This window comes from Loxodonta africana, chromosome 1 (assembly GCF_030014295.1).
Source record: "Loxodonta africana isolate mLoxAfr1 chromosome 1, mLoxAfr1.hap2, whole genome shotgun sequence".
NCBI classification, from domain to species: Eukaryota; Metazoa; Chordata; class Mammalia; order Proboscidea; family Elephantidae; genus Loxodonta; species Loxodonta africana.
The window spans coordinates 76428193-76443847 of record NC_087342.1 but is presented as its reverse complement, the minus strand read 5'-3'; the positions used below and the strand labels follow the sequence as shown (position 1 = coordinate 76443847).

The 15655-nt window shown below is 41.5% G+C and overlaps 2 non-coding genes across 2 annotated transcripts; one reads left to right on the top strand and one right to left on the bottom strand.

Annotated features, from left to right (window-relative positions):
• Positions 1 to 6205: 6205 nt before the first annotated feature.
• Positions 6206 to 6278, bottom strand: TRNAH-AUG (transfer RNA histidin (anticodon AUG)). The gene has a single exon. It is a non-coding gene; the product is annotated as a tRNA-Arg (tRNA).
• Positions 6279 to 12971: 6693 nt separating this feature from the next.
• On the top strand, positions 12972 to 13043 carry TRNAW-CCA (transfer RNA tryptophan (anticodon CCA)). The gene has a single exon. It is a non-coding gene; the product is annotated as a tRNA-Trp (tRNA).
• Positions 13044 to 15655: the final 2612 nt, after the last annotated feature.

Below are 15655 nucleotides of genomic sequence, written 5' to 3'. Positions count from 1 at the left end.
TCTGCACACTAGTCTCACCGGGGTGCATCTGTTGGGAGGAATCTATATTTGATGGATGCATCCTAACTTCGTGAAAGTTTATGGCAAATATATTTGTAATCCTTCTTACAATGGCTATGCCCCTAACAAAAAATGTCTAGAAGTAAATATTTCCTATAAGCTGCTCAACTTCCAATTTACCTTATTATCCAAGATTTATGTTGAATAGAAATTCATGCCCAACCAAAAGTAGGAAGCGGTCACACAAATTACAACACCAGTGTGCTGATTTATTCTCCATTTGCCCATCCAGGTCCACTTTCTGCTCTGCTCTTTACCTTGGAAGGCTGCTTTACTTGGGCTTTCTTGGTCCCTGGCTTCTGGTTGGATTCAGAATTCCAATGGGAAGCACTAGCAAGAGATCAGGTGGCAGGAAGAGAGAGAGGTAGATACAAATATTCCTTCCACTCATTCCCTTCAAGGCTGTGTTTCTCCCATGGGCACAGCTCCTGATGTGTGGCTCTTCTCCCATGGTGAGAGGTCTTGCCAGGTTCTGGCAACTCCACTCCTTCCCCCACCCCTTTATGCATAGGGATGCTAGAGACTTCCAGTGTTCTGATCCCTCAGGGTTTCCTCACATCTTATTAGTTTCCTTAACTCTATAAAGAGGCCTTTCAATGATCTCCCCTCAATACACTCTTTGAATGCATGACCTGCTTCCTGCTGGAATACTGATTAATACAACTGCTGTTGTTGTTATGTGCTGTTGAGTCGATTCTGACGTAGCAACCCCATGCACAGCAGAAAAGAACAGTCTCCATTCCTGCGCCATCCTCACAATGATTGTTGCAGCCACTGTGTCAGTCCATCTCTTTGAGGGTCTTCATCTTTTTTGCTGACCCTCTACATGATGTCCTTCTCCAGGGACTGGCCCCTCCTATAACATGTCCAAAGTATGTGAGCTGAATTCTCACCAATCTCTCTTCTAAGGAGCATTTTGGCTGTACTTCTTCCAAGATAAATTTGTTCTTTCTTCTGGCAGTCTGAGGTATATTCAATATTCTTCTCCAATACCACAATTCAAAGCATCAATTCTTCTTTGATTTTCCTTTTTCATTTTTCACATTTTCCATGAATATGAGATGACTGAAAATCTTATGGCTTGGGTCAGACTCACGTTAGTTCTCAAAGTGATATCTTTGCTTTTGAACACTTTAAAGAGGGCTTTTGCAGCAGACTTGCCCAAGGCAATACGTCAATTTATTTTTTGACCTCTGTTTCCACGTGCATTGATCATGAATGCAAGTAAAATGAAATTCTTGACAATTTCAATATGTTTTCTATTTATCATAATGTTGCTTATTGGTCCAGTAGTGAAGATTTTTGTTTTCTTTATGTGGAACTGTAATCCATACTGCAGGTTGTAGTCTTTGGTCTTCATCAGTAAGTGCTTCAAATTCTCTTCATTTTCAGCAAGTAGGGTTGTGCCATCTGCACATTGTACGTTGTCAATGGGTTGTCAAGGATTGAGTCCCACAAAATGTGTGTGTCAACTTGGCTAGGCCATGATTTCCAGTAGTGTGTGAATGTCTACCATGAGTCTTCCTCTATTTCTGATGCCATGTTATTCTTTCTATAGTCCAGCTTCTCCAATAATTTACTCAGCACACAGATCAAATAAATATATTGAAAGGATACGGTGCTGACAGATACATTTCCTGATTTTAAACAACACAGTATCCCCTTGTTCTGTTTGAAAGACTGCCTTTTGGTCTATGTACAGGTTCTGCATGAGCACAATTAAGTGTTCTGGAATTCCCATTCTTCGAATTGTTATCTGTCATTTGTTATGATCCACACAGTCGAATGCCTTTACATAGTCAACAAAATACAGGTAAACGTTTTTCTGGCGTGCTCTGCTTTTAGCCAAGATTCATCTGACATCAGCAACGATATCCGTTGTTACACATGCTCTTCCAAATGCAGCTTGAATTTCTGGCAGTCCCTGTCAATATACTGCTGCAGCCTAGATATACCCAAGTCCACTTCTCATCCTTCCCTTCCTGACCAGTTGTGGGCAGGAGCTTCAAGGACTGGGCCTACCACAGCAAGAAAGTCTGTGACATGAACAGTAACGTTCTTGCATTTTCGATTTCCTCTTTTGAACATAGTCCTAGATTTGGAAATCAGTGCGATATTTGCTCTGCAAACACTCATTACAAGTAGTTCCATTTAGGCAAAGATTTTCTTTTGTACAAGAGGTGGAAATAAATAACAATACAGAAAAGTTTGGAACAATTAAGTATCCGGCTTATTGTCACATAAACAATGGGCCAGGCCAGGTCCTATATTTTCTGAATCCTGATTTAATTGATTCCCCAAATCCTAAAAAGCTCAGTAAACTGGCTGCTGGAGAACAGTGACAAAAATCGCCCTTCACCCCCTCATTTCTTCTCACTCTCAGCTGCATTAATATGCTCACTTCTTGTTTTGTTTTGTTTTCCCATCCTTTGCATTTATGAACTCCAGGTCACATGGGAGATTATTTTGTCTGTCCTTGACCTAAAGAGTGAAGAGGGGGAGTGTGTGATTTCTTTTCTTACCGTGCAAAGGCTTTTGGTAGCCCTGGTAGTGCAGAGGTTGAGAGGCATGGCTGCTAATCCGAAAGGTTGGAAATTTAACAGTTGGAAACCACAGGCTCCTCCTTTTAAACCGTATAGGGCAATTTTACTCCCTCCTACAACATCTCTATGAGTCAGAATGGACTCCATGGTAACAGTTTTGGTTTTTTGCTTTTGAGACCTTTTGAAGAGCTGACTGACTGGCATGATCTTAAACAGTAGATTTTGCAGCCTCTTTTCTGGAAGGCGAGAGAGCTGTATCCCCAGATGGAACAGATGCACAGAGCCTGGATTTCCCACCTCCTAACTAGCGACTCTGAAGTCAGAATGGACTCTAGGGCAGTGGGTGGGAACTAGTGAGTCGAAACCCTGGTGGCACAGTGGTTAAGTGCTAGGGCTGCTAACCAAAGGGTCAGCAGTTTCATCTGCCAGGAGCTCCTTGGAAACTCTATGGGCCAGTTCTATTCTGTCCTATATGGTCACTAGGAGTCGGAACCGACTCGAAGGCACTGGGTTTGGTTTTGTAGTGGTTTAAGTGCTACAGCTGCTAACCAAAGGGTGGGCAGTTCGAATCGCCCGGCGCTCCTTGGAAACTCTGTGAGTCAGTTCTCCTCTGTCCTATAGGGTCGCTAGGAGTCGGAATCAACTCGAGGGCACTGGGTTTTTCTGAGTATGAAGGTAGTGAGGAAAACAATTCTTGCTCCTTTTCGGATGGCCTGTAGCGTTGGGCCCATGACGTGGAACAGGAGGTTTAGGATCCACGGTTGAGTTTGCTTTTTATTCTGCTCTCCTTACATTATGGTTGCTGTTTTTCCACACCAAGTCCCCGAATAGCTATTGTGAAGCGCCCCTCAAAGCTCCAATAATACCGGAATTTATCTTTTAACAATTTTCTGGTTTCTTTCCACGACGCGCGTGGATTTCAACGCCACCCGGTGGAGAATACGAAACACAGCCCCAGGATTTCAGACCTGGATCCGGGATGGAAATAATCTTTCAGCCTCAAAGACCAGGGCACAACAGGAGAAGCCTCTGGATTGGGTTTCTGTTCCCAGGAGGTCGCCTCAGCTTCCCCTTCCAGACTGCTGCACCCCTAGTCTCCCCCCTCAGTCGACCTCTTCTGATTTCTGGTATCGGGAAAAATGAGACAGAGTTCGCGTGTTTTCCCCCAAGGCTCTAAGAACTGAAGTTCGGAAAATCTGGGCTCCAACCCCTGAGAAAAGTACTGCAGAGCGGAGGGGCTGGCTGTAAGTAAAATCAAGAGGGCCCCGAAGACCCCACCCCAAACTCCCTATCTTGACAACCAACAGGCGGTTATCACCATTTCTTGTCAACGTGTAGAACCCCAGTCTCGACTACACTGGATTGGAGCAAAAGTAGCAGACTCTCAGGATGCTTATTAGGGGTCCTGTACTTCTTCTGACAAAAGTCCTTGGAGGAGATGTTAAAACTTGCAGAGAGTGTGGAATTTGTTTGAAAACATCCCAGAAGGCCAGAAAGGGAATGAGGGTGGAGCGTCAAGTTTTCTAGGAACCAAATAAAACTAAAAAGCCAGTGTTTGACTGTGTCAGTCATCAGCTTCAGGACAAAGGGGGTCATAGCTGCCTCCTAAAAAAAAAAAAAAAAAAATTTTTTTTTTTTTTTTTTTTTTTTTTTGGAGCTATAGGGTTGCTATGAGTTGGAAGTGACTTGACCTCAACGGGTTAGATTTTTTTTAAGGCTGGGTTTTTCAAGGGTTAGACCCCTGGTCTTAAACCAGGGGTAGTGAGTTCGAATATTACTGCCACCTTGGCTGCTTACTTTTCCCCTTGGTTAGGTGACTTCAAGAGTTATTTTTCCTAGAATACTGGTAAAGCACCGAAAGGTAGGGGTTCGAACCCTCCAGGCACTCCTCCACAGGAGAAAGATCTAGAAATTACAGCTTCAGAAACCATACAGGGTAGTTTTATGCTGTCTTGTAGGGTTGCTATGAGTTGGACTAGAGGGCAATGGGTTATTTGGGTTTCCTTAAAGCCAAATCTCTAAGAATCAGAGTCCTTATTATGCTTACCTTCTCAGAATAGGGGAACTCCCTACTAACAAATACAGAGAATTTAAAAAGAAAGCTTCCCAGGAAAAACGGAAATAAAGCAGCTGAATTGTTAATAATATAGGAAATTCAACTGTAAGAAACCTCCTAAAAGCTACCAATGCACAGTTAGTGTCAACCTAAGCCAATGTAAGGAAGCTAACAAGTGTTTCTTTCTGATAAAATAATTTGTAGTTCATTTAAATCAATTGCAAGTTAAAGAGTCCTGGCTAAAATAGCCAGCTGTAGACTTAAAGAAACTATATTATAATTGTTGTTTTTATGATCAGTTTTTTATCTAATGAACTCTTAGCCTCCCTGACCACAGGAATCATGTTTCACTAGCAGGCCTGCCAGAGAAAAGACTAGAAGACCTGCTCCACTAAAAATTACAGGTTAGGAAAACCTGTGAGGCGGTTCTACTCTGTCCTGTAGGGTTGCTATGAATTGGAATCCACTCAAGGGCATGCAACAGCAACGAAAATACATTCTTAAAGATTCGTGAGGAGAAGGCACACAAAAAGGTAAACGGAATATTTCCTAGGTTATAAAAAAGCTCATTGTTTTCCTCAAATGGCAAAAAGAGGCAAAACCATATCCCTTTCTTTCTGGAACAGAATAAATACAGCCTTGAGTCTTTGATCTTTCAGAATCATCTTTCTGAGAGAGAATTAGAGTATCACAAGCAATTGCTGTTTACTACCAGGCCTTCATCTCCTCCTTAAAAAGCAGCCTAAAGACCCAGTGATCTTTCTGTGTTTTTATAAGTATTATAAAAATAGTATATGTCTATTTTTATGTTGTTACCCAATATTCAAAACATTAATAATATTCTCTATTAGCCACCCCTCCTCTGAACTATTTCCAGCCACTCGTAATGGCGTCATCATTTCTATCTGGGTTTCTATCAGTCAGGGTCTCAACAGGAGAGAACATGTTCCAGTTGGGATGACTCAAGAAGGATTTTAAAAAGGACTGCTTAATTAGGGGGCCCTGGTGGTGCTTTTTTTTGGTGGTGCAGTGGTTAAATCCTTTGTCTGGTAACCACACGCAGTTAGAGTCCACCAGCTGCTTCTTGCAAACCCTATATGCTTGTTCTATTCTGTGGTCCGAGTTGGAACAGACACAGTGGCAACTGGATATATATTTATATATGTACCTGCACCCTTCACTGGTTTGCTCCTCTAGAGAACCCAGCCTAAGATAGTGTTATTTCTTCAAAATTAAATCAATCAGTCAAACAAATGACACAAAAACACCTACAGAACACTGTAAGAGGCAAAAATACCTCCTTTGTATTTACTTAGAATGAGAGAGAAATGAGAATAAAAGGCAGCACTAATGAGATCATTACAAGACATCAGACCACGGAGTCTCTCTGCTGTCTTTCATTCCTCACTGCACTTTGTACTTGGTAGATGCATAACAAATACTTGCCAGTGAGAGTACGAAATTTCTGGTGGAGTTATTTCTCAGAACCTAATATTTCCACAGTAACTTTTTTTGTGCGTGGAACTTCAAAATTAGAGGAGGGTAATAAGCCAGCCAGGATTTGAACCTGGATTCTTCTGATCCGTAGTCAGACGCGTTATCCATTGCGCCACTGGCCCACCCAGAGAAGCAGCATCGTAGTAATTTCTAGGCGCCCTTGAGTGGGTTCTGATTCATAGGTACCCTATGTACAAGAAAACGAAACACTGCTCTGTCCTGCGCCATCCTCACAGTCGTTATGCTTGAGCCCATTGTTGTAGTCACTGCTCAACGTGTCTCATTGCGGGTCTTCCTCTTTTTCTCTGACCCTCTACTCTACGAAGCATGATGCTCTTCTCCAGGGACTGGACCCTCCTGATAGCATGTCCGAAGTATGTTAGATGAAGTGTTGCCATGCTCTCTTCCAATGAGCATTCTGGCTCTACTTCTTCCAAACAGATTAGTTCGTTCTTCTGGCAGTCCGATGTATATTCAATATTCTTCATCAACACCATAAATCAAAGGCATTGATTCTTCTTCCATCTTCCTTATTCAGTGTCTAGCTTTCACATGCATATGAGGTAATTGAAAATACTTTGGGTTCGGTGCGGCCCACCTGAGTCCTTAAAGTGCCTTGTCTGCTTTTCAACACTTTAAAGAGGTCTTTTGTAGCCCATTTGACCAGTGCAATGTGTCCTTTGAATTCTTGACTGCTGCTTTCTTGAGTGTTGATTGTGGATCCAAATAAAATGAAATCCATGACAATGTCAAGCTTTTCTCCATTTATCATGATGTTGCTTATTGGTCCAGTTGTGAGGATTGTTGTTTTCTTTATGTTGAAGTGAAATCCACACTGAAGGCTGTAGTGTTTGATCTTCATCAGTAAGTGTCTCAAGTTCTCTTCACTTTGAGCAAGGAAGATTGTGTCATCTGTATAGGACAGACTATTAATGAGTCTTCCTCCAATCGTGATGCCACATTCTTCTTCATATAGTCCAGCTTCTTGGATTATTTGCTCAGCATACAGATTGAATAAGTATGGTTAAAGGATACAACCCTGACGCATACCTTTCCTGACTTTAAACCACGCAGTATCCCCTTGTTCTGTTCTAAGAACTGTCTCTTGGTCTAAGCACAGGTTTCTCAAGAGCACAATTCAGTGTTCTGGAATTCCCATTCTTTGCAATGTTATTCATAATTTGTTATGATTGACGAAGTCAAATACCTTCGCATAGTCAAAAAAACATGGAAGCCCTTGGGGATACCAAAATCACACATTGATAATACCTGATCTAATTCTTGCTCAAATGGTGAATTGTTTACTGAAAAGAAAAGATGCCCAACTGGATAATGTTTTACATCAGAGTCTCAGGCTTTGATTGGGGAAGAGTATTTGCTGATTTTTCAGGCTGGGGGCTGAGCTGGCCCATCCAGTGCAACTGTACTGACTGACTTTGTTATTTCCCACTCATCCTGAATTCTGGGGAGCTCAGCTACAATACAGAATGATAATTAATGTCAGTCACACCCATGAGACCTGGTTAATGTTACCCATTGCAAAAATCGTTTAGACAAATTCCATCCTTCGCTTTAATAGGATGACTCTTGCCATTAACTCAGATTTAGCTTAGAAAAAGCACTGTTGGTGCCCTTTAAAAGTTTAGACTAATCTAGTGTGTCCTTTGTTAATACTTTTACCATATGGCTTCATTTACCCTCAAGCTCCCTGGAATTTTTTCATCCTATCTCTCTGATGTGGCCTGGGAACATTGCCTTAATTTGCCCCACCTCTTTATGTAAGGTGGCACTAGGACCTCGGAACGTCTTTTGATTTATATGTTGACTTTTTGAAATTAGCAAGAACCTTTAGTGCTCTTCTCTCCACCACCTGAGTTCCTGCACAGGAGTTATCTATTTATGCCAGATGCAGGAATTTTGGTTTCTAGAGAAAGACCAGAAAATATTTACATTGCCAAGGATTTGGGTGGAAGCTAAGAATGTGAGGTGAATATATATTTTAGAAGGCACCATCAAATTTGTTTCTTCCAGCATAGCATTACGATTAATCAGGCTAATCATTTAAATATTATCCCAAATGCTTGATCGAAATTAAATAAACATAAACATCTATTTGCAAAAATTAAGAAAAAATACAGGTAAACATCTTTCTAGTATTCTCTGCTTTCAGCCATGGTCCATCTGACATCAGCCATGATATCCCTTGTTCCACACCTCTTCTGAATCTGGCTTGAATTTATGGAAGTTTCCTGTTGATGTACTGTTGCAACCACTTTTGAACGTTTTTCAGCAGACTTTTGCTTTAGTGTGATAGTGATGATATTGTTTGATAATTTCTGCAATTTTTTGGATCACCTTTCTTTGGAATGGATACAAATATGGATTTCTTCCAGCCATTGGAATAGGCAGCTGTCTTCCAAGGATCTTGATTTAGGTGACATCGTGACCTAAATCAAGTGCTGCATCCGTTATGGCTGTAGAAAAGGAAGTAGTGGGATTACTGTGTCGTTCTAAATGCAACTATGTGAAGACCTTCTTTTAGCTTGATTTTCTTCAGTCAATGGGAATTTGAACCCAAGAAGCCTCAGAATTGAAACAAAACAAGGTTCTATTGGTTCCCTTGACTTAGTTTAGTCATCCAAAACAATTCCTTCCAGGGCAATGAGAAATCCATTGTTAGGTAACTTGTAAAAGATCCAGGGGAAAGGTTAATACCTAAAAAAGTAGCTTGCACTACAATATGGTAATTAGTGGGCAGAGATGGAGATGAAGACATGAAAGTTAATGCTCCTAGTTGCAAAGGGTGACCCCAATGAAATTCTAGTCCCTCATCTGAACCGCTCAACCACAACTACAGATGCCCATAGGTTCTTTACAATGTACTCTATCTTACCATATATCATCTATTGCATGCTATTTTTCATTTTAATAAGGATGTAATAATAATGGATAATAACTAATAACAAGAACAAAATGTGTTTCAGAACTGTATTCAAACAGGATCCAATCAAAGGCCATTCATTTATTTCATTGTCTCCTCAATCTCTTTTAATCTAGACCAGCATTGTATCATTTTTTGTTGTTTTTGCTTTGCTTTGACATTGACCTTTGTAAAAAGTCCAAGCCAATTGTCTTGTGGATTTGTCTCATTGTGTCCTCACACAATCTTTTAATTTATTCCTCTATTTCCTGTAAATAAACATAAAGACAACAAAAATCTTCACAACTGGACCAATGAGCAATATCATGATAAATGGAGAAAAGATTGAAGTTGTGAAGGTTTTCATTTTACTTGTATCCACAATCAACAGCCATGGAAGCAGCAATCAAGAAATCAAGAGATACACTGCATTTGGCAAATCTTCTGCATAGGACCTCTTTAAAGTTTCGAAGAGCAAGATGTCACCTTGAAGACTACAGTGCGCCTGATCCAAGCCATGGTATTTTCAACTGCATCATATGCATGTGAAAGCTGGACGATGAATACGGAAGAACGAAGAAGAATTGACGCCTTTGAATTGTGGTGTTGGTGAAGAATATTGAATATAACATGGACTGCCAAAAGAATGAACAAATCTATCTTAGAAGAAGTAAAGCCAGAATGCTCCTTAGAAGCAAGGATGGCGAGATCACGCCTTACATACCTTGGACATGTTGTCAGGAGGGATGAGTCCCTGGAGAAGGACATCATGCTTGGCACAGTATAGGGTCAGTGGAAAAGAGGAAGACCCTCAGTGAGGTGGATTGGCACAGTGGCTGCAACAATGAGCTCAAGCATAACAACTATTGTAAGGATGGCGAAGGACCGGGCAGTGTTTCCTTCTGTTGTGCATAGGGTCCCTATGAGTTGGAACCAACTTGACAGCACCAAACAACATTTCCTGTACAGTGGAAGTCTAAAGGATTGATTCTATCCTTTTGATTAACTGATCAGATTCACATTAAAAAATTTTGGCCTGATACTGTGTACTTTAAACAGTACTTACTTCACATCAAGAGGCACTTGTCAGGATATCCCAATGATACAGAAAATAAAGTAGTGCTCCCAGGGTTCTCTCTGTTTTCACTTTCCAATTGGCAAGTAATTGGTGAGTGGTAAGTTTATACCTTGCACCTCTGTTATTTCCCAGTAACCCTTTGCCAAATGGTTTTAAGATCGCTAATGCTCTTTGCCTAGGTCTTCTATTTCTCTGGGGGTTGGAGATAGTGATTGTTTTCATTCTACCATTCCTTCTGCATATGTGAGAGTCATTCTGGTCATGGTTGTTGCCCTTTCTCTTGCCTCCCTCTCCCTCCTACGAAACCCTGGTGGCGTAGTGGTTAAGTGCTACTGCTGCTAACCGAGGTCGGCAGTTCAAATCCGCCAGGCGCTCCTTGGAAACTCTGTGGGGGCAGTTCTCCCCTGTCCTATAGGGTCGCTATGAGTCGGAACCGACTTGACGGCGATGGGTTTTTTTGGGTGCTCTCCCTCCTGCCGCGCCTCCCAGTCTTTGCGTAGCAACCTGGTAACTCAGGTTGATGGGCGCTAAAAGGCTTGGAAGAGTTTGCACTTTCTGGCGAAGTGGACGGGAACAGCGCGGCAGTATGCAGAGTGTAAAGTCTCCAGCGGTTCTCAAACTCGAGTGCATACAGGAATCACCTGGATAACTTGTTAAAACCCGGATTCCTGGGCCTCACCTCCAGAGACGCTAATCCAGTAAACAGAGGGTGGCCTGGACCTGCGGAATGTACAGCTAAAAATTTGCGTTTTTAAGCGGCTCCCAGGGGCTGCTGCGGGTCCAAAGAGGAAATTTTGAGTAGCGCCGACCTAGAGAATGGACCGGCTGTATCGTGGTAATGAGATATAAACAAAAGACACTTGGATAAAACAAAAGAAACAAAAAGAAAGGCAAAGAATGTGGAGGGGAAATATATGGAGATTTATTTAAACTCTTAGGGTGAAAATGAGTAAATTTCTTATTTCCGGCTTTAACCGAGAAAAGTATTAAAAGGGAGCAGGAATGCCACTACGAACAAAACGTTTTTGGATTCTTCCAATAGAAATACAAACGCTGTCAAGCAACCACGAAGGGATTCAAACCCTCAAACTTCTGATCTGAAGTCAGAAGCCTTATCCATTAGGCCATGTAGTTTCCTCACAGTAGATGCTGAAAACGTTTTTTAAAAGAAAAATAATCTGCTGCTCTTCATCTGTGCGATAAAAGAATATATTAGGGAAAAAAATTTAACCTAATGATGAAATATACTGTAAAGTTAAAACTAGATAACCACCAAGGAGAGGAATATAATGCTAAAATGATTGAAATATGGTGATATTAATAGATAGAATGCTTTAATTGATAGTGTGCTTTATCTTTTTAAGGGAACTAGGGAGAAAGGGCGCGCCAGGGAGGAAATGCTTGAGCTGAGAGCTGAAGGAGGAGAGGGGTAAACTAAGCCAAGACAAAACCGAGTTGCTTTACAGATCCAGGGAACCTCCACTCCCTTGCTATCCAGGTAAAGACTGATTGTGGATTAAACACAAAAATTCACTTTTTCCTCCCCGGAAATCACACTCGAATAACTCTAAAATACAAATTCACATAGGACAAAAATTTCCAGAGAGGAGATAACAGCAACGAAGTTTGTAATCTGGAAAGGCTTTGGAGAAGTGATAGCTGAATTGTCAGACCTTAGGAAGCTGAATCCTAAACAAATAGTGGGAAAAGCAAAGAGGCAACAAGATTTTCACGGCAGAACCCACATCTGCATCCCGCAGAGAATGGCCTCATTGTCCCAGGAATTTCAGCACTAGCTTCATTTGGAAACTGCCCTTCCTCAGTTCTGGAAGAAGACTGGAAGTTTACCTTCTGCAGAGCATAGAGTATAGGGTCTCTAGGCTGGGTCAGAGATTCTCAGACTTTTCCGTGCAGCACGATCACCTGGAAGGTTTGTTAAAACACAGATTTCTGGGCCTCAAGCCCAGAGTGTCAAATTCAGTATGTCTAGGTTTTTTTAGGGTGTGGGTTTTGGGGGTGTGGCGGAGAATTTCCATTTCTAACGAGTTACTATCCTCAAAGGCCTGGCTTTCAGATCTTCACCATCCAGGCAGAAAATGGAATCGTTTTCTACCACATACCTAAGATAATACGAATTAAAAAGCTTGTAACACAAGAATAGTAGTCAGTGCTAAAAAAAAAAAAAAAAAAAAAAGCGCTCGGTAAATGCCTGCGGTTTGTCTGGGGCTCACCTTGTAGAGTGAATGTCAAGTGCACACAATAGAGCCCGCACAGACCACGGATTCTTACTGAGGAAGTGAGAATTTTGGGAAGAGATGCCACCGGCGCTATGCCTTGAGGAGAAGCAGCTTTTCTCCAGGTTGAAGATGAAGCCGGTGCGCGGATAGGGAGGAGCAAGGTAGAAGATGCGAAGCCGGGCCTCCGCAAGGCTGGAAGTTTGTAACGGAAGAGGGCGGCGTTTAGGGAATTTACAGGTAAAGCAATACTGGCAACTTTGCAGCCCTTTTTATTCCTGCTTCACTGAGGGTCTAAAACGAATATATACACGATTATTCTCAAAATAGAGAAATTTCGACGAGTGGAAAGATTGAACGTTTTTTCCTTTTGTTTTTTCTTTCCCCATATGGAGCATTTGGGATTAATATTTACTATGATCAATCCCTTAATTTTTCTCAAGGAAGCATTAGCAAAACTGTGAAAGGTGGAGTGAAAAATAATCAAAGTTAATGATAAAGAAATAAATATTTTGAATCTGGAGGTAGGGGAGGGGAATGATTCAGAATTCTGTAGTAGGAAGGCGGATCGACTCTGGCCTGTGACCTCGTGGCGCAATGGTAGCGCGTCTGACTCCAGATCAGAAGGTTGCGTGTTCAAATCACGCCGGGGTCACGGTGATTACATTTTGGAGAGAAAAACAAAAATCATTTGACAGTCTACTTTCTTTCGAGGCGCAGTTGCCTGAAGTTGATCCCCAGTGTGAGACCTGTTAGGGCTGCCTGAGACTGAATCGATACAAAGAGAACAGATGATCTACCTTTTTAGAGTTTCAGTGGAATGTGACTGTATCTCCTCTTCTGCCTTTGGCTTGCTTTGGGGATTCTAAGATGGGGGACAGAATCCCCACATTGGTCGTGCATCTTTTCCTACCTTACTTTAAAAAGATATTGAAGTTTCCTCCCTGACACCAGGAACTACATAGTCTCCTTTCTTATAGCTTCTCGCGTTCCTTAGCTGCTCAGAATCCCCCCATCCACCTAAGTACTGGCCGATCCTCAGGCTCTTCCTTGGCGCTCTTTGCTTCCGGACTCTTTCTTTTCTGACAGGCCTCCAACATTTCCTGCATTCTTCTCATCCGGCCCACAGTTTCATCCCAGCCCCCATGAGCCAAGACCCTGGAGCTGTCCTGGGCTACATTTTCTCTTCTTTACTTCCCAATCTGAGCAGCCAGTTATGCGAAGTTTTACCTCCTAATATGTTACATGCCATCTGTCCGCTTCTTTTCATTACCACCATGACCTCTTTCTTCCACCAATTATTCCTTGCCAGGGATTTTGACAGAACCTCCTAACTCCTCTCTCCAAATCTCCTCTTGCTCTGTTAAAGCAGTTTCCTGATTATGCTGGTTTGTAAGTGCACATCTTATCCTGAACTTCTCTTGCTTAACACAAAAGAGGACAATTAACTGTGATTACTAACTCCATATCACACGGGATTTCTTTCAGTTCCTCAATGCATTATGCTCCTTGTCACCACAGGGCCTTTGCCCATGCCATTTCCTCTGTAAGGGATGTTCTATGTCCTTTGCTGCATGATTCAGACACACATCTTTTAATGGCCAACCAAAAGAAAACACTAACAGGGGAGTACAGGTTAAAGAAATGTATCATTTATCACAGAGTAAAGTTTTAGCAGCCATTGAAATCATATCCAAGAAAAATAACTCATGATACAGAAAGATGTTTAAGACATTGGAAGTGGACAAAAGATGCATTCGGCAACTATTTACTGGTACTATATCATCCAGTTAGATTTACAGCCTTATGATTCATAAGTCTAACTAGCTAATGCCAACACTACAATACTAATAGTGGTTATCTCTGGGTATGGGATTAGACACTAATTTAATTTGTTTCTTTTTTGCTGACTTGTATTTTTCAAATGTTTCATAATGACAAGGTTTTACTTAAAAAGAGGAAAATATAGAAATTATTTTTTAAAATTATTGAACATATCTTCTGCCAGCTCTCTTGAAAGAGCAATCATACATAGGAGCTTCTGCTCTGGAAGAAATAAGCAGTCCAGTGGAAGGAGCAGCAGTACCAACTCATAATTACGGTAAACTACGAAATATAAAAGGACAAGCACATATTTGACCCAGATTTAGTAGAGATTCAGAAGTGATTGCCTCCGATGGACAGTGTTAGTGTCAAGAGTACAGAGTATGGGACTTAGGGAGTGTGATGGTTAAGATTGTGTGTGAACTTGGCTGGGCCATGATTCTCAGGGTATTGGCAGTCGTATAATGTTTTGATCACTTCACTATTGAGATCTGATAAGTGATCACCCCCATGATGGTATCTACTATGAGTAGCCAATCAGTTGAAGGGGAGTTTCCTTGGGCAAATCACCTGCATCAAGTGTGGGCAAATATTCTGGCAATGGTAGGGGCTTTGCTCATTCTAAATCCATCAGCTGGCTGTTGTTTGTCTGACCTGTGGTTCTTAGGACTTGAGCTACTAGCTTACCTGAGATTTTTCCTGTCAATTGTGAGATTTGTCTATCTTCACAACTCTTTAGCAGCAGCCCTGGTCTCTGGCCTGCCAATCTTTGGTAAATTAGGAAAAGCCTCTTTTCTGACCCACGGACTAGGGACGTTACAGCCTCTACAACCATGTGAGCCCTTTTCTTGATATAAATTTCTCTCTTTAGATATATATTTATATGCTTTGCTGGTTTTGCTTCTCTAGACAACCTAGCCTAAGGCATTTGATACTGAATGGTTTTAGACAAACAGAATTGCAAGGATGAATTTTCTAAATTGATTCTCAAGTCTGATTAGTCTCAAAGATGTTGATGACTCTGCTTCAAGTAGTAAAGAGGGCACTGTTAATTCATGGCATGAGGTGCCAATTCAAAGACAAAAAAAATCACCACCAATAGATCAGGTACTCGTGAAAGATGAGGTTCTGGGTGATTGCACGTATGATACCTTTCAACAATTTTGTCATAATGAGAAGTATAAGGAAGCTGGTTGGTTGGTCCTACTTTCTCTAGACAAAGTAGAGAAAGAAAGAGATGCACTCCGGGCTTCAGAGTCAAAGCTTGAGCACTGCATAAATGACCTCAAATTTTCCATTCGTGCCTTGAAAGAAAGCCTTATTTCTTGTAGTAACAGAGCTACTATTGTCAAAAACCCGGCCTAGACCCTTTTCTTGTAAGAGCAGCTGAATTAATAACTCCAACTCAACTGGCAAACTCAAGAGGTATCTGAAGTTAAAGTG